General features: G+C 55.4%; 1 long non-coding RNA gene across 1 annotated transcript; it reads right to left on the bottom strand.

Annotated features, from left to right (window-relative positions):
• Window positions 1-455: 455 nt before the first annotated feature.
• Window positions 456-21,697, bottom strand: LOC109309224. Its single transcript, XR_002100845.1, has 3 exons — window positions 21,685-21,697; window positions 20,855-20,860; window positions 456-570 (listed from the first exon to the last, which is right to left on the bottom strand). It is a non-coding gene; the product is annotated as an uncharacterized LOC109309224 (long non-coding RNA).
• Window positions 21,698-23,210: the final 1,513 nt, after the last annotated feature.

Genomic DNA, 23,210 nt, shown 5'->3' with positions numbered 1-23,210 from the left:
AGGTGAGCAAGGAGGGCATCTCTAAATATGGTCCCAAAGGCTGGGGTGACCGTAAACACAGAGCCAAGGTGCAAGACTCGCTGCTTTAGGTCACTTGCTTTGAGAGATGCTGCTCAGACTGATGGCGTAGCCGTGGGTTAAAGGGAGCACACGCGAACACCCTCCATAAGCTCCGCTTGCGTTTTGCAGAGTGCCCCGTCCCATAATCACGCTGGATTGTGCCAGCGTGGGGCATCGGCTGGGTGGAGAGACCTCACGAGGCATCTCTGCGCGATGCGGCTCGCCTGGACTTCCGCGAAGGCGCTCGGTTGAACCAGGCAGCCTCAAACCCGTCATTTCTGTTTTACTGGGGAAGCGCTGCTCGACTTGCTTTGCCGAGCCAGGGATGAAATTAGCATTAACGTTAATGTCGGCACTAAAAAGAAGCTTAGAGAGAGATTAAAGTTGTATTTTTTTTGCTCATTCCGTTCTACGTGATGAGATCTCATTGGGAAGATACCGCGAGAGTCGGAGTCCTGCATCATGGTAGATGTTAATGATTTTTTGGCACTAGAAATCCTTCATTTTGGACTCCCCGCACCCTCAGTCTCTTATTACCCCCATGGCGGGGAAATAAGAGGTGGTTGCATTCAGCTAGAAGGGGACACAAGTGCAGTATTGAAAGCACATTGTCTAACAGCAAGGGCCCTGGGGCGGCGTGGTCTTAGGTGGTGAACGGTCAGCCTATCACCGCTTTACAAGCCTGGAGTGAGCACGGACGTGGGTGTTTGTCCCCGGGGATCTCTGCCCTGCTGATTCCCGAGGGCACGAGGTCTATGTGAGCGCAGGGAGGAAGGCGGGTCCAGAGGTTGGGGCCCTACCTGCAGATGCGAGAGATGCAGGGTCTGCTCTGCCACTGATGTCCCGTGCGACCCCGGTCAAGTTCCTTCAGGCAGGATTGTTAAAGGCGATGAGCAGGACCAGTGAGCAGCTGGTTCACCGGAAAACTGAATGTCGGTTTTGGGTGGAAAATAACCCAAACTTCCCAGACTCTCTTGGGACAGGGAGTTGTGATGGCACCCCAAAATCTCAGGTGTCCCTCTGTAAATACAGCCCTTGAAAATCCCCCAGGACCCTACTGGGATAGAAGCACCGCAGAAATCCCAGTCATCTTGGCCTCAGCTGGGCCGAGCTATTGTATATGGTAGTGCAAGGGTGATGTTGTACCCGTGATGGCTCAGAGATGATGTGAGAGGCGGGAATTTCTTAGGGTGATCTCTTTTATTGGACCAACTCTAGCCGGGATGAAGTTAGACCAGCGTTAAAATGCAAGACATGCGTCCTTCAGTCTTCATCAGGTCATCGTCTTGCATTCGGAAGCTTTAACCTGACTGTATGGCTGGCCCAATAAAAGAGACCACCCTAAAAAGTCTTTGCCGGATGCATGCGGACAGCTCAGGAGGGGAATACCAATGGGAAGGGAGAGAGCCAGCTACCGTACTGCATGCAACGTGCCCTGGTGTCCCATCCGAATGGGATGGGGATGGCCTGACCTGGTGCCAGCTGGGCTCTCCGGTGCTTTCAGAGTCCTGGCTCTGGGGCAGAGGTGCTGCAAACTCTGCCTTGGCTTTTTGTGCAAGCTGCCAGGCCTGCCACACTGGGGTCATTGCCCCACGTCCCAGACCACGTGTTCCCACCAACGGCACCGTGCCCGGGTTGGGCACTGGGTCTGGAGCAGACCCACCAGACACGCTGTCCCAAGGTCGAGGACCTGAAGCTCCCTGGCCTGGAGGTGGTTTGCCCTTGGGGCAATCCAGAGCACCAAAAATCTGGGTCTATTTGCTGATTGTGGGGGCAAGAATAGCAATGGCAAGGAGTCTGTGCCCTTCCCTGGGGCCCGGAGTCATGGCCTCCTGGCTCAGGAAGACCCCGGGGCAGCCCTGAGTGCAAACAGGCCTTTGACACAAGCCAAGGCAGCGTTACAGGTGTGATCCTTATTTATCTTTGCTCCCTTTGCATCCTTCCCGGGCGTGCATTCAGGTGGGAGGAGGACGGGTCGTCGCAGGGCACGATGAGCTCCGTGGCTGGGGGTGGGAGACGGAGGCACCGGGACAGCCGAGGAGGGGAAGGCTGATGAGGGGGCGAGCTGGCTGGCAGAACCGTGTTGTGATGATGAACACGGAGGAGTCGGCGAGTGTGTTTTTGTGCCAGGCTTCGGCATAACTTGTCAGTGCAGGTGCAGCTGCCCCGAGGCAGGCAGAGCGCTGGCTTTTTACTCCTGCTTTAAATGCAATTGCAAATTGTACGTGGAGCCAGAACGATCTATTCCCCCTCGCCCGTCTAGGGCTATACCCTGCCGTGTGTCCAGCTCATTGCTGCTATGCAGAAATGGGCAAATACCCATTCCTGGGGGTGCTTAACCCGGAGGTGGTGGGAATTGGGGGTGAAGGTTGTTTTAGGATGCTGGAAGCCCCCCAGAGGGGATCCTTCTGGAGGGCTGGCCTGGTTTGGAGAAGCAGAAAACCCACCCTCTGCTTTTCCCCCAGGGCTCGGCAGGTCTCCGTGGCCCACAGAAGCTGGCGACGTGCAAGGGACGATGCCCCAAACAGCCCTGCACTCCCCTCCGGCTGGGCTGAAATGCAGCCTGCGGGCGCATCACACGGGGCTGATTTCCTTGCGCGCCGCGCGGCCCCCCGGCACAGGCCGCCTCTCACGAGCGTCCGTCTCCTCCGGGTCAGAGCTCCTCTAAAGACGGTATTGATCCCTTGGGCCTTGCATACCAGAAGCAAAACCATGTTTCAGGGATGTATTTGGGAGCCGTGTTGGTCTGAGACAAAAAGAAATGCAAAACTCTCAAAGTTGTGGATCAGAGACAATCCCTTTGATTAGACCAACTAAGACATTGCAAAAAAAAAAAAAAAAGTTTCTTTTTCTGCAAGCTGTCAGGTATGCGTGCCCTTCTTCAGGCTGAGGAAAAATCCAAGATGGTAAAAATCCTCTTAGGTAGAAAACAAACTTCATTTTGCACAGGGGAACTGAGACCCAGGAGAACAGACTTCCAGCCTCAAAGTATCCCTTTGCAAAATGAAGTTTATTTTCTACCTAAAATGACTTTTACCATCTTGGATTTGTCCTTGGATTGTGTCCCGAAAGGCCCCTCATCAAGCTTGTCAGCCATCCCCTTGCTGTCTTTATCGCAGGGAATCCCTCCCGGGGCTGTGCTCCAAAGACGACCGTGCATGGGGACGCGTGCCCCCTGGCATCCCGGGCTCTGGATGGGAATCATGTGACCGGCTGGGAGAAAGAGACCGTGGATCGCCTGCCCCGTGCGCGGCCACGGAGACCCCGTGATGCTTCTGGCGACTCGTCGCTGGCGCATCTAGGAAGTGAAGCGTTTGCGGTGGTGCTTCCCGTCAGCCCCTGCACGGCTCCCGTTGCATTCGGTGCTTGGGTCTCTCTTGCTGCTCCACGAGCGGCGTGACTGGCTCCCTCCTGGATCGTGACCATTTGTGGCTTCCTCTGCACCCTGGAGAGGAGAGGGGGTGGCCTGGGGTCCCCCTGGTTGAAGGGGGAGAGATGCAGACAGGAGGGCGGTGGCGAGCGCTCGTTTGGGACCCGCGGGCCGGATGGTGCAGAGCATGCAGCATCGGGTCTAAGAAAGGCCACCGGGCAAGACCAAGGCTCGTCGTTCGGCTGGTTCCTCACCCCCTGCGGCGCTCTGATGTGCCCAAACCTGCTCCTGGCACCGCTCCCGGAGCCTGCGGGGCTGCGATGCCCGGGTGCTTTGCAGCCTGGATGTGCAAACTGTCCACCCCACGCCTCGCAACGGGGCCAAAGCAGCGTGAGAAAGTCAGGAGACACGGCCCAGAGCCAGCTCCAAAGCATGGGGCAGCCCAAAGTCTGGTGAAGTTCAAAGCAGGGCCTGCTAACACGAAGTCCCAGGGGAGCCTGAGTACCACCAGCCTTGTGCGTGTGCGAGCCTGTAGGCTCGTACCCCCCAGTTGCTTTCCTTAAAACCCTGCGCTGTAATTCCTCTGCTTTTGGCAGCCCGAATGTTTGCCTGGAAATGGCAAGATTTCCTTTGCCCCCCTATAAACAGCCATTTCTGGATGATTTCTTGCTGCCAGTTCTCCCTCCACACCCCCCTGCCTTCACGCGATGCATGCAACGTGTGCAGTTTCATCAGCGGCGCGGCGCGGGTCGCGCCTGAGCCAGCGCATCCGCAGACGGGGAGCTAGAAACTGCAGGAAGTTTGGAGCTGTAATTGCTGGAGATCTGTGCAACGACAAGCGAGGAGGGAACAAGGAAGACCGTCTACTGGGCCTCCCCGAAGTGCCAACGTATCATAGCCTAACTGATGGCTGTCGGCATCGCTGCACGTTCGTCTTTCATCTCCCTCGTTTTGTCTGCGAAGGGCTGCGCTGTAATTGGGCTGGCAGCGGCAGCAGAATCGTCCAAGGGTTTTGTCTGACAGCTTCTCCGAGTGGCTCTTCTGACAACTTTCTCGCGGGCTGGGGCCCTCGCGTTTCCAAACCGGCCCCGCCAGGAGCCGGGGAAGGCAGGGGCCTCTTTTGTTTTGTGCCTTGAGGCTTTGGCACATTGCTGTTCGTGCTGCGAGTCTCACGGATGGCTCTACATGGTGTCTCTGGGGCCTTTGAGGCCCAGCTTGCTTCCTGTGGCAGTATCTAATTGCCTTCCCGTAGCCGGGCCTGGATCTCTCCCCACTTCCTTCCCCTGCAGCTCCACTCAGGCTTGCCTCAGCCCTCCATGGTACCCAGGGAGGATGGGGATGTCTCTGCTGCTGCGGGTCCTGCCCGCCTGGCTCCACTGTCAAGCCAGCTGTTGGCCCAGGAGAGCTTTGCGTGCAGCTCTGGGTGCAAAAGGGCTGTGCACCCCCAGTGCAAAGGCTCCCCAGCTGCTCTCAACCCTCTGGACCGTGTCCCCAGCCCAAAGGAGGCAAGCAGGGTCATGGCTGGAGCAGGCTGGGCCGCAGCACCATTGCTCCCTTCCCCGCTTGGTGGACATCCCCTTTGCAGGGCAGAGAAGGAAAACGCACCACGCCATCAACGTCTGCATGCTCCTTTCCTGGCCTGCGACGTGCACGGAGATGGGCTTGATGGTTTTCGTGGTTAGATGACTCACGGCCTCATGATGCTGTGACAACACTGCTGCGGCGCTCGGCAGGGGAAGAGGCCAGCTCCCACGGGCTTTGCCCTGGCGCGGCGCCCAATGCCTTCAGACGTAGCAGCCGCTTGGTTTGGCTTCTTCCAAAGGGTTTGGACTTTGGGGGGAGCTTTGCTTGAGCAGAGAGGTGAAGGGAAGGGTCCTGGAGAAGGGAACGAGGGGGTGAGTCTCGGCCCGGGGGAAAAGCTGGAGCACCCCATGGAGATCAGAAGCCGCTCCTCTCCCTCGGCGCAGCTCTTGTGAGCGTTAACGGGGGGCATGGAGGGACGAAAAAAACACAGCGCTGCACCCGAGTGCCCGGTGATCCTCATGGCCTACGTGGCGTGTCCTCCACCGCAACCGTGGCTCAAAGAACCAGCTCAACCTTTTGTGGTCTGGTTTCAAGGGCAGGGGCCGCTGGGGCCTTTGGGGGTTTTGACTTTTGTGGATCAATAACTATGCACCAGGATCATTTCCAGGGGGTGGTTTGAGGGCCAAGCTGAATGTGCTTTTGGGCACCCCCGCAGAGTCAGGGAGAAGCGGGGTGGAAGGGCGTTCGCATCTAGTCCGACCCCCAGCCTGAGGTAGGATTGGCCCTATCCAAACCCTCCCAGACAAATCCATCGTTGCAAGACCACCATCAGCCCTGACACAACACCCAACCCTGCCCCAGGGAAAGCAGGGGGACACTGCTGCAAAGTGAATGTATGCTCAAGAAATCCCAGATAGGGGCCATGCCCCCTGCCAAAAAGGAAGGTAATCCCCTCTTCCCTCCTCTGACCGGGGGTAAAATTCATGCCCGAGTCCAAATCTGGCATTGGTCTGACCCTGCGCGGAGGGGCACAGCCCTCCAGCTTTGTTCCCATCAGCATAGGTGACCCCCCGCCTGGGCTGCAGCCAACACCAGCACCCTTGAGGGAGGCCTAACCCCCCGTGCTGGTGCATTTGCTGAGGAGAGAGGGGGTGGTTCGTGCTGAGGTGCCCCCCGTGCCGGCTGGACCCTGGGTGGTTGCAGGAGTCGGAGGCCAAGCGCGGTGCCCGGTGGCTGTGCGCTCCAGTCCAGGGGCTTTCCTGCATCTTGTCAGAGCAGCAGGAAGCCCTCTGCCCCTTTCCCGGCCGTCATCTCCTGGCGTCCCCTAGCCCCTTGCTCCTGGCAAAGCTCCTTCAACCTCCCGCTGGGCAAGTCTCTCCGCCTGCACCCCCAATCTTCCTGCCGCCGGCTGCACCCCGTGGCTTGGTCGCAGTGCCCTCCGTGGCTGGCGGAGAAGAGGAAGGTCAGTTAAATATGAATGAAGCGCGAGACAGGGGCTTGTCCTGGGAAATTCCCCGTTGGCAGGAATAGAAGCCCCACTTCCTCGGCTGCCCCTGCTCGAGGCAGGATTGTCCTTACTCAAAGCCTCCCAGGCAAATATCTATCATGCCCCCTGCTTGCTTTATTTGCATCAGACCTATTGTTTTATTCCCCTCTCCCCCCCCCCCCCAAAAAAAAAAAAAAACCCCTCTGGTTTTGAGCATCTCTGGTCTCTGCCCGAGTGTCTGGGAAATGTGAAGTGCTGCTGCAGGACGGACTGGGGCCTCGTGGCTCCGTCCTGCCACGGCTCTCAGCGGGAACTGGAAGTCAAGGGATTTCCCAGTTCAGCCCAGCCCGGGTCTCTCCGGCCTTTCCCGGCCACGGAGCTGCGTGCAGTTGGGGGACTGTCCGACCGTAGCTGCTGGCACGCTCCTCCCTCCTTGCAAACCAGGTGAGTTAGAGACCAGCGCGCAGGGATGCTCCGGGCCCTCCTGGCTGCTGCAAAGGATGGAAATGCAACAACCAGGGGTGTGAGATCCCCGCCCCCCGGCACAGGGCTTGCATGGATGCTTTGGCACATACGACAGCATAATCTGCTGCCTGGTGTCATCGTTAGGCAAACGAGCGGTAAATCTTCTCTCCATCCCGTCCCGCAGGCCTCCCAGAAAGAGCCAGCGTTAAGAAAGAGGGTGTTGAACATCAAGACGAATGCACTGCGAGTGCCAATTTGGGGAAATGGCTGCCTTGGCGAGCAAAGCCGCGCTTGGGAGTACTGTTAGCGCGCCCCGCGCAGGGGCCGCTCGCTCCCTTCAAAGCGAGCTCGGCTTGCTTGATGTGCTGATGATACTGCCTCTCTCTCTCTCTCTTTTTATCCTCTGGCAAAGCCGTCCAGGAGCAGGGGGGGGAAAAAAATCCTGCAAGCTCAGGAATGCTGTTAAACAGAAAAAGTTGCTGTTTTGATATTTTTGTTGTAATTTCGCTGACCCGTCGACACCTCGGTTCGCGGCGGCTCCCAGATCTGTCATCTTCGCACCTGCTACCATTTAATTCCATCCATCCCGCCCGGCTCGCCCGGCTGCTGGTTGTCAGGTTCGTCTGCTCCAAATGCTTCCGCTCTCCCCCTTCCCCGGCTCCGCGAGGCCTTTCATCGTTGGGAATTTTTTCTCTCTCTCTCTCTCTGACATCTCTGACTCTCCTGTGAAATGCAAATTAATTAGATTCTAATTACTCACTGTGTGCTGTTCCTGTTTCGCTCTCTTGTTAGGTTAGTCTAACATCTTTGTTGTCAGCTGTATGTTGTATGTATTCAGCCCATTAAAAGTGGGCCTTGTTCAGCAGGAGACAGGCAGAGCAAAGAGACGGTTTCCGCCCTCCCGCTGGGATTTTGTCAGGAGCAGCTTTGTCAGCACTTCCCGGCAGCAGCAGAAAGGCAAACCTGGCCTTGGTTTTATTTTTTTATTATCATCACGGTTCATTTTTCTCCCCAGTTTTCGGTAACCTTGTGAGCGCGGCAGTTTCAGCGTAGCGTTTAGCGAGCAGCGGTTGACACTACAAAGTCACCAGACGCTGCTCAATGCCATGGGGTTTCTTTTTCCCCCCTTTTTTCTTCCCCAGCTGGTCTTTATTCCTGCCAAGGGAACTTGTCTGTTTGAACAGGAAGGGCAGGGCGTGGGGCTTGGGGCCGCTCCGGTGCCCCCGAGAGAGCTGGCATCTTTGCCGGGACCCCGAAGCACTTTGGAAACTGCGTCCAGTGCCATGCAGCCTCCTCCTGCCTGGACGTGCCGGGTGTCCCGTGTGTGGAGGCAGAGGGATGGACGCTGGGCCGCGCTAGAGGTGGGGCTGGCGGAGAGGGCTCTCCGTCTTCCCGCCTTGCCGCGTTCGTCCATGCAATTTGCTTTGCTTTTAATTCAAGCTAACTCACTGGTCTCCACATACACGGTGCATTTGCACATACACCCACCCTCCTTGGCCATGTGCAAGGAAGTTAAGGGCACAGGGGTGGGGAGCAGGCCGAGCCTGCTCATGTCCAAGCTGATCCTCAGTCCCCAGCTCTTTCCTGAGCGACTGTGTGTCATGGGCCCGTGGCATCAGTGGGTCTTGCAGAGTGTCCTGCAAAGCCGCCGCGTGTCCCGCTGTTGTCCATGCTGCTGTCCTTGCGCATGGGAATGGAGCTAGCAAAGGTGACCCACTGCTTAGCTCTGAAAGGGTCCCAGCCCCTGACCTGAACTCCTACATACTCAGTAGCACAAATAAATTATGGTAAGAGGCATTCAGAAGAAGAGCATCTCCTTCAGGAGTAAAGGGACTAGCAGTGTCGGCGCAGAAGTGATTAGAAGCAGGCTTTGAATGCCAGGACCCGTTCAGATCAATAGGAGGGGAAGATGAGCCCCCTTGAAGAACCTGTTGGCTCAGTCTGACTGATTGCAAGCAATCACGTTAGAAATGGGAGGCTGGATACTTGGCTATCTGAACTTGGAGTTGTCGTTATGTTCTTTGCCTTGTTTCTCCTTCTAAGATTTAAAGCTACCGGCCAGGAAAACACCCACCAACATGTTGATCCTGTCCCTGCTTTTTGACCCCTTGAGGACCTAATGCAAATGTGTGGAAAATGGAGTGACTGTTTCTGTCTCACCCATTTTTTTTATATTAGTTGTAGGACATTTCTATTGTTTTTATCAACCCTCCGTGGTTCATACAGGCGCATTTGTTGGGAATAGAAAGCGGGGAGCCAGGGAAAGACTGGCTGGAAGAGCCCGGCCTTGCGATGCTTCTGTGTCGACCGATCGGTCGTGTGCACCAGCTTAGGAAGGTGCATGGTGCTGGGGATACCTGTCCTTTGCCGGTCCAGACAGGCCACTGGCATGGTCATCCATAAACCATTGGGCCTACTGTTATTTTAGGTAATCTTTATTGCCCTCTCCTGCTCTGACTCCTAAAACAGGACCCTGACCTTGCAGAGCCTGGAAAAAGGAGGGTTGATCACTGAACAGTGGTGGGATGGTGGTAGCATGCCTAGGCATTATCCTAACATCAGAGCAGGAGTCCAGAGCCAACCTCAAAAGTGGCCATAGCCATCCCGAGCCCTTGGCTAGTAACACGAGCGCACCGCCGGCATCACAAGAGCAAAGCTTGCGTGTGCTGCCCCGTGTTCGCTGAAACGGCGGCAGACGGTACCGTTTCTAGCATCCACTAATTGCCAGATTTTTTTATTACCAAGTTGCCTACTTGCTGAGAACACGGCGCTGAAATGAAAGCGCTGTTAATGCTTCCAACTCCCAAGGCAGCGCAACATAACAAACTACCCGGCGGAGGAGCAGATGATTAAATTTGTAATTCGTTACCTGCTGGTGCCTAGGGATGAACCCGGAGTAAAGTGGAGCCCCCAATTGCAAGAGCTTGCAGCCGCAGTGGGAGAGGCAGAGGAAGGGGAAGTCATCTCTGTGCTGTGGCTTTTCTTCTCCATCCAGCTCTGGCACTGGTTCTCATCCTTTCTCCCGTGCCCTTGATAGTCTGATCTTGCTCCACCTAACGCTGGTCTAAATGTGGCTTCAAGGACCATTTTCCTGCCTCGTCTTTCTACTGATTCCTCCTTCCACTGCATCAAATGCAAGCCCCTTGTATTCACACCCAAACCAGACCCCGCCTCAGCTCTCATGCTCTACGGTGATGTCCACCCCGCTCCTCCTCGTCTCTGGATATCAGCCCCCATTGCCCTCCTTTATCTTCAAACAAGCACTTGTTGGTGCTTTCCTCCATGCAGCCTCCTTCACTTGGAGGAAGCTTCCTGAAACAGGCTGCAGGGCTTTCTTGCTCTCTTCTTTCATGCCCTTCATTAAAACTTTCCTTGCTGTGGTACCTACAACATGCTTGGCAACACTGAGGGTGCTGGGAGCTGAGACCACTGCCTTTCAGTTTGCTCCCCTGTCGGTTTGTCCATTGCTACCTCTTGTCCTTTGAATATAACCTCACAAGGGGAGGCTCCATCTTGAGCTCTGGTCCCTGGCTGAGACATCTCCATGTCCTTACAGTACAATGAAAAGGGCAATTAGTAAGTCACGGACATTGCACTTTAACAAGCGTGTGGCTTGCATGCTAATTCCAGTTTGCAGGGAATGAACACAGCTTGCCTAGCTGCAAAATGGTGCCTGTAGGTCCACGTCTCTGATCCTTGGTCCTCACTGCCAACCTCTGTTGCATGGATGGGAGTTCCCACTGGGCATGTCTACATGTGCATTTATGCCGGCTTAAATTTACTGTGGAGTATGTTACTGCACAGTAAACAGGAATACACCAGCATTAAAGCACATTAACAGTGTGTGTGGACTGACTTGGGACAAAAGTTAGTCCTAAGCCAGTCCAGACACAGTGTTACTGTGCAATAAGTCACCTACACATGCGTTATTGCCCAGTAACTAATCGGGTATAAATCTGATACCTGCAGGATGCCGGTATCAAATCTAACTCAAGTCAGCGTAAGTCGCCATATTTACTGCACAGTATGGGTGTGCACTTGTAAATGCATACCCGTACTGCATAGTAATTTTGGTTACTGCACAGTAATTGTGCATGTGTAGATTCACTCGCTGGCCACCAGAGCCACGACGAATATACTTGAGATCCTGCAGATAAAGGACCATTGCTGCAGATGGCTGGCAGGAAGTTTGCGTTGGGTTGGTTGCTTGGCTTTAAATACAGCTGGTGGATGGATGTGGGTGCGTTTTCCTGCTGCCTAAAGGTCCCAGCTGGAGCAGCAGGCAAGGGGCCAGACCTCTCGACATGCAGCTTTGGCATCTGCCAGAACTGACCTGGTAGGTTCCCCTTGCCACTGAGTCAACGTCTGGGATCAGGACACATGCAACGATACAAGCTAAAAGCAACCAAACCTGGAATAGTCTCTTTTAGTCCGGCGGCAAGGACTTCTGTGGCCTATAGCTTTTATTGGATCAACCGCATGGGTGTTTGTAAGCCTTCCTCGGAGGCATTGGTGTTGACTGGAGGTTGTGACTGGGCTGTGCCAATGCTCTTACTGGGACTTAAATCTGGTTGTCCCTGGCTAGCAGCTCTTGCCCATCCACGCAGGGTCAGGCCAATCACCGTATTTGGGGTCAGGAAGGAATTTCCCCCATAGTCAGATTGGTGCGGACTGGGGTGGATGAGTGTTGTCTTCCTCTGCAGAGAGGAGCATGTCCTCTACTTGGGATGTCTTGAGCAGATACGAACCACCTTTATAAAAGCCAGACATTGGCTGCTGCGGCCCCCCTGCTTTCCCTGGGGCAGGTTAGCGTGTGATGTCTTGTGTTGTGTCAAGGCCGACAGTTGTTTTACAACGAGTTTATGTGATGGCTTGTACAGGACGGTTTGGACAGGCCTGATCCTGCCTCAAGCAGGGGGTTGGACTCAATGTGACCTCCAGACACCCCTGCCAGCCCCGCTGCTCTGTGATTCAAAGACTTCGACAAGCCTTTGAATGCAACATATTTGTCTTCAGATCTATCCCAACCATGCAGTTGGTCCAACACAAGCGATTGCCCACAATGGTCCTTGCCCCGTTCATGTTTCCTGGACCATCATGGCTACAGCATCACTCTTATTCCCCGTTTTTATTCGAATCCGTAGGTTATGACTGCAGGGAGAAAGAGGAAATGCAGGGAGAGAGCTCCCAGGACTCAGCACTCGGGTCTTATTTTTATAGCTGGAGTCTGTCGCACCTGGATTTTCAAACTCTTCGGCATTTAACTATGGAAAAACGGAGGCACTGAAGGGATTTAGGAGCTCAGGCCTGACAACCTCTTCAGCGCCCAACCAGGAGGCCTGGGGGTAAGTCTGTACCAGGCTCTGGGGACATCGCTGTCAAACCCAAGGGGACGTGCTGCGGCGGGAAGCAGATGCCAGGAACAGAGCAATCGTTGGTCTGCCAGGAACAGAGTAATCATTCTTTGTGGACTCACGCAGAGAAACCAAGTCACTCTCCCAGCTGGTGGCTGGCCCTGTGATGAAAACTGCAATTTATCCACACAAGTCGCTCCCCTCAGTTTCTGCCACTGGTTTTCCTCCCCAGGGACAGGGTCGACTGCAGTTGTGCCTGCGGTCTGCACTGGGGAGAATCTGAACGAGGCAGAAAGCTAAAGCAAGCAGATGCCATTCGCCTGCTGTCCCGAAGAGATGAGGGGGTGGTCGCGGCCTGGAGGGAAGACTAGGAGGATCAGAAGCCCCTGACTCTAAATCTGATTCCCTCCGTGGCTTCCAGCATGACAGCGAGCTTCTCTGTCTTGCTACTTCAGCCATCTGATCCACGCCAGGCATTCGTGAGCTGGGAAAGCCCGGGCCATGCTCCATACAGCCCAGGCAGGTCTTGGGGGTTTTGTGCAAAGCTGAATTTTGCTGTGACGGGGATTTGTGTGATGTTCCCAACCCCACCTACTCTACCTGATGATGCCCGGGTGGGAAACCTGTGCCCAAGGGTGGATCTCGAATTTTGGAAAGGGGGATACAAATGGCAAGATGGCACCTATTTTTCTCCAGGTGGAAATAAACTGGGAGCTTTACTGGGGGCCTAGGGCTGGGTGAGTCCATTGAAGGAGAAGCAAAGATCGCTTCATGGGAGGGGGCTGGGCCCGATGATCCTCCGAGGTCTCTCCCAGCCCTAATGTTTATGAAATCTGTGAGTGAGTTAAAAATAATCTGCCAGGCTGTGGAATAGGAGTTACGCGACCAGGAGCAGCCAAGAGACAGAGACATGGCAGAAGAAGTCTAGCTTGACCGGTGGAGCATGAAGACCACTACAAAGAAGAGAGGGTCGTTAACGCCTGTGCAATGAAGAGTGTAGAAGGGATCAGGGCGGTGATAACAAGCCTGACGCCAGTGACTCCCGCAGCACGGCCTGGCTCGAAAGGATGCCATCACTGCCAGAGGGCTGCTTTGGGTGGAGGTGGGATGAAGGGGGGTGCAACCGCACCACCGCACCGCCCTGGATCCGCCCCTGCCTGTGCCCACAACCCTGCAAGGTCCTACCAGGCACAGAGCCCCAGGTGATGCTGGCTCACAGAACCGAGACATCTCCATGGAGCAAAATGGACCCAACTTTTCCCATTTCTGAATATATTAGAGTCCAAGAAGAGCGTTAAAACACAGGCTATTTTTCTTCTGCCGAACGCACGGCTCTATCCTCCTCTCCTGGGCTTGTTTGTTGCCCTAGGAGACACACTGACAAGCCTCACCAGCTTTGAAAGTCAATTGCTCACTGGAGTTGAAAATGTGTTTTCAGGTATCTGGCTGATAGGTCCTCCGCGAGGACGATGTGGCTCGAATGCTAAGCGAGGCGGCGTTGAGCGCAGCCCCTCAGGTGGCAAGAAGGGGAGATTGCTGTGCTACAATTTCCAGCGATAACGCGTGACTGCCACCTCCGATTTGGAAGTCCTTCCGCGTGCCATTGATAAAGGAGGCCCCATTTATATTTTGAAGCACTAGAAACTTTCCGCCTCTGACAAAAACGATTTCGGCCGAAAAGGAAGGGAGATTAAAAGTTTCCGTGGCCCTGGGGGAATGGCGGTGACTCGGGTTGGACGTGCGGGTCGGTCCTCCGGCGGACGGCAACGCGGGCAAACCTCCCGCTCCGTAAGCTCTGCGATTGCTGGGTGCCCCTCCGTGGATCGACGCAGGGGCTGAGCTCCAAGGGGCCGGACAGACAGCCCCGATGCACCTGGTTTGCGGCGAGAAGACAGCCCAGACAGCAGCAGCAAGGCAGGTTTTCCCAGAGATGCGATTCAACTTTTTCTCTGGATAGGTCACGCTGATGATGCATCTTCTCCGCCCAGGCTCCTTGTGCTTTCAGGCACCTGTCCACAAAAAACCGAGCGGCAACCACAGTATTATTTCACACAAAGGAGTTGTCAGACACAAATGGCTCCGGGTGCTTTCCGGCCAGGGGCAGGGGGATTTGACTCGATGCTGATGTGAAATGAAGGTCGCCGCTGTGCTTTGTCGTCGGTGTCTTCCTTACTGAATCCTCTGTGGCTCCCAGCAGTAAGGACAGCCGCAGCGGGTTAGCCGCTTAAAATTGGATTTGCAGAAGTGAGGTGCCCCTCCTGCCAGCATCCGTCTCTCGACGCGGGAGCTGGGCAGGGGACCAGGGCCCGTCAAGCTGCCTCGGATTTGCAACTTGAGTTGACTTACGCTGACGGGTTTGGATACCAGCAGGGTGGCGGTGACACGATCCTCATTGCAAAACTTATTCGAAAACCACCGCTCCGCTGGTACCAGTCCCCGACAGAGCCCAGTACCTCCATAGCCACATCCTGCCCTCTAAGTGTAGGCATGTCCCTTTGGCAAGCCCTCCTTGGTGCCCATCGCCACCTAAATGCCTTTGAAAACCCAGGCCTGAGCTCCTAAATCCCTTGAAATCATCTTGATCGCTGATATGGTAGAGACACTTTTCATAACGTGCGCGGATAAAGTAGGAGAGCCGTCGCCACCGCACGCAGCCCCGGTCGGAGCACCGAGACGCCTCCGCGAGCATCGCACAGACGGGCGGGATGGGGGAATAAAGATGGGAATTAATGAAGGGGAAGAATCGGCATTTCCCGACTTCTGTGCAACACCTGTTCTGAGCAGAAACGCTTTGGTTTTGGTTCCTCGGGGACTTGCAGGATTCAGGCGTCCGCCCGTTATTAAGTTATACTTTCGCAGGCTGTAAAATGTCAGGGGCGCTCTGCCGGGGAACGAAGGGCTGCATTAAATTTTCCCTCTGAAATTAGCCAGCGTGATTGCCTCGGCTAAGAGCTACAGCCTAATGACAGCCTGATGCAAATTTCCAGTTGCACAAACGAGCTCCCGCCGCCCCTCGGGTGGGCTGGGGGTGCGGACGGGCAGTGCCTGGGCTTTCAGGGACGTCCGTGTCGTCGGTGGCTAGCGGGGCGTCTCGGAGGCGAGGGAGCAAGCGGCCAGGGCAAACGTCTGCTGCCCCCGGGCACGGCCGCGGGGCGCTGGCTCAGACCCAGGCTGTGCCCCTGCGCCAGGTGTCCTGGGGGCGGGCGTGGGCTGGCCTGCCCTCCGTGACAGGCAGCAGGCGGGCCCTGGTCCCCTGCCCAGCTCCTGCGTCGAGAGGTGGATGCTGGCGGGAGGGGCACCTGCATCCGGATGGATGCTGGCAGGGAACGGACGCTGCTTGTAATACTGATTTGCTTAGAAACCAGCTGCTTGTGGTCCTTGGGGCATTACCGGTGCTGCCCCCTGAGAATCCCTTCTTCACGGGGAAAGCCCGCAGCCCAGCGGAGTTTGCATACGAGTCTCTGCCCAGGGGGTGAGCGGGGCAGGGGAGAAACTGTGTCCTTCCAGGGCTTCGAATCCAGGCCCCGCGTGTGACCGCCTCGTCCAGAGCCGATGGGTCTGGCTCAGTGTGTGCTTCCTCTCTCCTTTTCTGCAAAACAGCCTGTGCTAGAAAAAAGGTGCATGCACCCAGCACTGTCCTCATGCAGGGCTGGTTTCGTAGCTCCCAAAACCGAGGCAGGAGCCTCTGCCCTGAGCATGCAAGAGCCCTGTTTCATCTCCCCCGTGGGCAGCTGGGTAAGCAGAGGGGGTGATAGCAGCATGGGCATATCTGGGATTTCATTGCATGCTTTTCACCACCCTCTTTTGCTTCTCTGCTGGCAGCAGGATGTAACCGCTGAGCTGCGGAGGGGGGCAGCGAAAGCCATGTCCACCGGTGCTCGAGACGTCTCCTGTGTACTCTCGGTGATGCAAAGTGAAAGTCTCCCGCGCAGCAGCAGAGCCCGAGCTGGTCCCTGGAGGGCGTTACTGGGTTAGCAGAGGGGTTGCGGAGGAAGGGAGATGGGACCTTGCCCCAGGACCCTCCTTGTGTTGAGCCCCAGATGCATCCAAGCTGCATCGTGTGAATAGGATGTGACCAAAGAAATGAGGACTCATGGTAGAGGTGATATATCTTTCATTAGACCAATTCACGGTTTGCAAAGCAGGGGTTTTCCCCTGGTCCTTGCTCCCTTGCAGCCTCCAGCACATCAAGTCCAAGCAGCTGGGATGCTGGGCCCGCGCCCCCGTCCTCCAAGCACGTGCGCAGCCCCTGGCCGAATCTACCTAACCTCTCAGCTGCCGGCACGTCTGGCGGCAGCGAGTCCCACCCTTTCATGGCGCAACAGGTGAAAATGAACTTCCCGTTTTAAACCGACCGCCGAATCATTTCATGTTGGGACTCCTCCTTCTTGTCTGGTGAAAGACCATCCATAATGCATGCCTCTAGTGACTTTCTCTTCGCCCCTTAGGATTTTGTAAACCCTTCTCATCCCCTTAAGCATCTTTTTTTCAAAACCGAACAAGCCTGGCCTCTTCTGTCTCTTCCCCCATACCCCGCATCATCCTCGCTGCCCTTCTCCGGACCCCCTTGACTTCTCCTCTGTCCCTTTTGGAGCCGTGGGGACCAGACCTGGGCACAGGACTCATGGGGTGGACGCACCGTGGGTTTATAAAGTAGCATCCCAACACCTTCCCCTTTGTGTGCAGTTCCCGCCTCAATAATGCCTAATATTTGCTTGTTTGACAGCTGCCGGGCGCGGAGCTGATGCCTTTAGTGCGCTGTCCGCAGTGACTTCCCCATCTCTCGTAGCTGCCCCAAGAAGTTGTTTGTTCCCTCTTGCGTTCGGGTCGCTGGAGCATTCAGCTGGGACCGAGGCTGGAGCGTGCATTCGCGGTCTGGCGGGATGTGCCGTTCAACCATCGCCGCCTCGCCTTTGCTGAGCGCCGGGCACAGGATGCCGGGTGTTTCTTGCCGTCTGACGCGGCCTCGGATATGGGGTGGGGGGTTGTTCGAGCAGCTCCTCATCCCGGGCCGGACTCCTCAGACACATCCCAGGCAGCCAGGACTCTCCGCAGGGACTGGTGTTGGGATGCCCAATTTGAAGACCCTGATGTCTGAGCCGTGGGCTGGGCTGTGGGCTGCAATTGCACCAGAACCATTAGTCTATTGTCTGGGTCCCAACTAGCCTTGTTCAGGGGGCAGTAAGACTTGTTACCCAGTGACTAGGTGAGGATTCAGGGGCCTGGTTTCTCTTCCCGGCTCTGCCACTGGCCTATAGCATGGCCTCAGTCAAGTTCCTTCAGCTCTCTACCTCAGTTTCCCAGAATCTGGGGTAAGCCCCTGGCCCTCCTGTGCAAAGCACCTGGAGACCTCTGGTGCAAAAGCACCGTGGGGGAGCTGAGGTGGTTGTGAGATGGCGAATAAGCCTCGCGGGAACTGTCTGCCGGCGGGGCAGACGGGCTCCCCTGGATCATTTAAGACAGATTCACAGAAGTTTAGGGCTGGAAGGGACCTCGTCCCTCTGTTCAGAGTGAGTTGCTCTGGGTTTGCAGAATAATTGCATCCTGTCTGATGCCACTGGAGGAGCGGGTGCCCGTCTCCATCCAAAGTTGCACTCCAGCAGGCAAAGGGAAGGCGAGACATCCTCCCACGGCCTCCACCGTGCTTCGTGACCTCAGGAGCTCTCCCCGTGCAGGGGAAGGACGCGTGTTGGCTCGCCACTTCGTTCCCCTGACGGTGATGACTGGTTTTTAGCTGCCTGGACGACGCATTCGAGAGGACGTAGAAAGGCTCATCTGGCATTTAAAAAAAGAAAGTTTATGGTGGGATCAGGACAGGGACACGGTGGGACAGACGTGGCAGATGGCCGAGGAGAATAGCGGGATGCCCAGAAAACAGCTGCCCAGCTGTGCCAGACTCGGACCCAGGGGGCCGAGCCAGCCTGCCCTGCGTGGGGTTCGTCCCCCGAGCGTGCGCCTCTCCGGGAAGCGGCCTGCGAAGCGCCTCCAGACTAGCGAGAAGGAGAAGAGGAAGCAAAACTGAATGCAAGCAGCTTGCAGACTTCCTTGTTCTCGGCACCCTGACCTGCTTCTCCGCGCCAGCTTCCTTCCGGGGCCGCGGGCCGCCTTTCTGGGGCAGGCAGCTGAGCAAACCAGGCAGCTGCGTCCTGGGGGGTGGGGGTAGCAGCCCAGGGGGTTCATGGGCCTGGCTGCAGCTGAGTCTTCCCAAGGATGCAAGGGGCATGTGGGCAGCCTGCCCCCCAATCCCCGGCGGGATTGCAGACAGCGTGGAGCTGGAGGAAGGGACCTGCTTCTTGCCGCCCCCCCAGCTTGCTCTTTGCAGCACAAGGTTTCCTGGCACTGAGGAGTTTGCAGACGCCCCCTCCGTGACGGGGAGCCAGGGAAAAGCGGGGCTTCAGCAGCTTCCGGTGTCCTTAAAAAGCAGTGGGGCTGCGCTCCTCGGAGGCGAGGATCCCACCCGGCCGAGGTGGGCACCGATTTTCCCACCAGGAAGATGCCTTTTCCCCCGGTCTTTGCCTTTGCCCCCTTTCTCCCCCCACTGCCCCCTCAGCTGATGAAGCTTGTGCTGCAGTTTTGCACCGTGTCCCTTCGCGATGTGAGCTCTTTGCTGTCTGGCTTCTCATGGAGCCCATTGCGCCCCATTCACCGTCGGGCACACTCGTGCACCCAGAATTAGCCCTGGGTACAGGTGTTAGCCGAGTACCTTGGCTTGTGGCCGTGGTCAGAGTGGTGCTCGGGAGCCCCCCTCAGCTCCCATTCATGGAAAACCCGAGGGCATCGGACCTGGTAGTCTAGGCCAGTGGTCTCCAAAGTGGGGTGCATGCAAGACGATCCACTGGGGTGCGGGAAGAAAATATTAGAGCTTCTATTTCTATAAAAATACATATATTGGGGGTGCGTGCTCAAAAATTTTTTACTGATAGGGTTGCACGATCAAAAAGTTTGGAGACCACTGACCTAGACAGTAGCTTTGGCAACCACAGACACAGAAAAAGCTGAGCAAAACCAGGCAGACACAGAAAAAGCTGAGCAAAATCAGGCCTGGTGCAGTTTTCCAGCCGCAGTCTCCTACCAGTGTTTCAGACCTACATTTTCAGCTCGGCTAAGATAAGTGACTGCAGTTGCACGGTGGTTGCAGACTGGCAGGTGCAAGCCGCAGGCACAGCGCAGAGGTCATGGGGTTCGGGAGGAAGCTGGAGAGGAGCACACAGTGAGATAAAGCCTGCATGCGTTTCCCTACTTCTGTTCCCATCTCTCTTGAGTGCTCCCTCGCCCTAGGTCAGGGTCTTTTAAGGATCTCCAGGCTCGTCCTGTCTGCTCTGTCCCCAGGGACATGCAGGCCGTGCGCTCAGACAGCCAGCGGGAGACCTTGTCTCTTTGAGGTGGTCAGAGTTGCCTGCCAGGGGCTCAGCGGCTCGGCTGTCTCAGCCTTGCAGGCCGGATGTGCAAAGCCGGTTGGTGCCAGGCTGCCGTCGTGCCGCGGCCATGGTTTTCCATTTAAATGGACGGTTTTTCGAGCTGAATGATCCACGGCAAGAATTCACCTCCGGAGGGTGTTGGCTCGGTGGGGCGGCGGGAGAGAGAAGCTCAGTGGTCAACACAGGGTTTGCTTTTCAGGTTGCCCGTCTCAAACCACGACCACCTTCCCCCAACCCTCATAGGTGCCAGCGATGTTTTCGCCAGCGAGGCTGCGGCATCCAACTGAGGCTCAGTTTTCTGACCTCTCCGCTGTGTTTGCATAGCCCACCTTGCTCTCTACCTACCCCCGTGAAGGGCAAATACAGGACTGTGGGACTTCTCCATACTCGCATTATTTTGAAGGTAGAAGAACTCAGTGTTGCTAGCTGCTGAGGCTGGCTGGGGGTCTCTGGTCCAAGACGATGCCGATGGCTGTATTGAACAGGCCCTCCGAGAAAGCAACGCCTCCACAGCCATTTGATGTTTTTATTTTGCCAGGCCTGGCCTCGGCCAGCTGCTTCGATGTCTTTGCGCAGACAGCCTGGGCCTCTGGGATGTTTTTGCACAGCCCGCCTGACCCCCCGACCTGTGGGGCAGTGTCATCGTGTCCAAGGTTGTCTATGACTGAGCGGGTCTGGGCAAGGCACCCGCTCTCGCCGATGCTCGGAGCAGATCTGGACAGAGTCAACCCAGCAGCGAACTCGAATGTCTTAGCTCACCTCCTCTGGCTGCTGCTGCAGAGGACCTGCCGCCGGCCACGGTGCAGACAGATCTGTCCTGAGAGCAACGTCCCTTTTTGTGCCAACGAGAAACGCACCGACCTCTCCATAAGTTCGGTTGCTTTTAAGAAACCAGAGCCGTGCCTGGGCTCGTAGCTGGTGCAATTGCCTTGGCTCTGCTAAGTGACCTGCTTTTCCCAGGAGCAGCAGCAGGCCCTGACTCCCAGGTTTCATCTTCATGTCATAAATGCTGGCTCTGCCCCATTACAGGCAATGCCCCTTCTTTATGACACCAGTGAAATAATATAGGACACGGAAACTTCCATGCAACGTGTCTACTGAAGCCGTTGCTGGAATTCCTTCTGTCTTAATAATAATAATAATAATAATAATAATAATAATGGGACTTAGCAGTCACAGAGCACTGCAGACATGGCTTTATTCCTTCTCATCACAGCTCAGCAAAGCAACGGCATCAATATTGGCCTCTTTGCAGATGGAGAGCCAAGACCAAGAAGGCGCCAGGAGCCACAGTCGGTCATTGGAAGAGTCCGGGTTACAATCAGGGAGTTTCTAATTCACTTGCCTCTTCTCAGATGATGCAGGCTCGTTCCCCGGCTCTGGGGAGCCCAGGCAGAAGCTAGCTAGAGATGTGCTTGACCTTGGGACCCCCCAAGCCACAATGGCTCTTTCCAGACTTGTTCCCCAATTGACTCACCAGCGTGGTGGCTGAGGCTTATCAGAGGAGCAATGAAGCAACGAAAGGAGGAATTTCCTAGGCATCGATGATCTCCCGAGGTCCCTTCCAGCCCTAATGTCTATGAAATCTATGAAATCATCACAGCACAGGTCCACATAGGACCTCGACTATTTTTGCAGCCACTCGGCGGGTCTGGGAAGCACAGGCCATGCCGTGGCATCCCTCTGAGGCCAGTTATCTGGTGTCTGTTTGCTTTCTGCTGGGCTTGAAGTTGCTGCTGTCCCAGACCGGCTCCTCCGGAAACGAGCAGGACAAGGCTGCTCTTGGCATTTTCACGTGAGCTCCCAAGCGGGCCCCTTGCTGTCAGAAGTGCTGCTCGGGCAAGTGGCGAAGTTTAAAATAACCTGCCAAAACCATTGGGAGGAGGGCACGTGAGGATGCCGGCTAGGGCATGATGTTTTGAAACGTCAGAGACTAAAGGGGCTGGTTCTGCCCTCCGTGCGCTCGGGCGGGAGCGCGCGCTGTCCCATCTCGGCGCCGAGTGCCACCGGGGGGGCCTGGACAGTCATAACAGTTAAACCACCCGCAGCACCTTTTGTCTGAGGATTGCAGTGTGGTTTAAAAGCAGACAGAGCCCCTGCTCTTCCTCTCCACTTTCAAGCCACTTCCTGGGCAGCAGGGACAGGATCGTATTTCTCAGCCCATCCCTCTGAATTGCCTCCCTTTGCAGGTGGGTAAACTGAGTCGCAGAAAAGAGCACAGAGCTGGGCTGGGCATGGGACCGTGGCAAGCTGAGCCCGGGCCTGAACCTTACAGCTCTTGATTGCACTTGGCACCATGGGCATTTGGGCACCTGATCATGCAGATGGGTGCTCAGTGGGTTTGCATTTGGGTATGTATTGACTCCAGCGCTTTTGTGCTTTTGCAAACCCTTCTAAGTGCGCGTCGCCAGCTGCAGGCCCCCAAAGTACCCTTGACATCTGATCTGAATTAGGTCCAGGGTAAATGAGATCCACGGAGGAGATCTCGTGGTGCTGTTCTTCCTTCGTCTCCGGTTCCCAGAGTTTGGGCAAGGAGGTGAAGGGCTGTGGGCTGGCAGAGCGGCTTGGTTAATCATTCCCTGTGAACAGGACAAGGTATCCTGGTGTAGTTTCCGTAGTCAATCAATAACACTTGCCAGCCTTTCTAGCTTGCTGACACAGGTAGGGCCCTGTACTAGCATGAATTACATAAACAATTAGCCAATTTATCAGGTAATTGCTACCATCATGTTAAGAGCGGGGCCCTGCTGCCGTGCAACCCAAACACTCTCACCAAATTTGACAAGAAAATGCTTTCATCTAGCAAATAGCTTGTTGCAATTTGCATGTGGGCTAAAATAGCAGTTCAAGCTGACGGTTGTTTCAAAGCGATTATAAAAAAACAGACATTGAAGGGGGAAGCTCAGACCTTCGAGACTAGTTCTTAAAAACCCTTTCCTGTTTTGCAACGGGCAGTAGTGTCTTAGCTGGATATGTAAAGCTTGAAAAAAGCAACTGGCTTCCTTGAAGTCATTAAAGTCTAACCTTTAAACTCCAGGAGTCCAATGGTTCAAGCCAAGTATAATGTTGAGGCACATCTGTGATAAATCTGCTTTTAATCTTCACAAAGTGCTTTTCATAGCTTCGAACTTGAACATATTAGGTGTTAGATGAACACACTGAGTGCTAGTAAAAGACCCTCGATTGTAATCTATTACCTTTTACACAAAGCGGCATTTGGTTTTATTAACTATTGAAATATACTGAAACCTGTTAGAAAAGCACCGTGTAAATCTTTAAGATTCATACTGGTTAATTTTATTGAGGTGTAATTCCTTGCAAAAGAAACCGGAGAACAGCACGGCCCATGATTTAGTACTTTGTGCTCGATTAACAGAAACCGCCCATCTCATTTCAGGAGAGCTTTGATTAATGAAACCTCCTTTCTCCTCCAAGGCAGGCCGCAGATGTCAAATATAGGAAAAGGCAATCCCTGCAATGGTTTGGGAAGCAGGCGCCAGGTGACTGCTCGCTGCGGAGACCATTGCATGCAA

This window comes from Crocodylus porosus, unplaced genomic scaffold (genome assembly GCF_001723895.1).
Source record: "Crocodylus porosus isolate Cpor-Errol unplaced genomic scaffold, CroPor_comp1, whole genome shotgun sequence".
Taxonomy (NCBI): domain Eukaryota; kingdom Metazoa; phylum Chordata; order Crocodylia; family Crocodylidae; genus Crocodylus; species Crocodylus porosus.
This window is presented reverse-complemented; position numbering and strand designations above follow the sequence as displayed.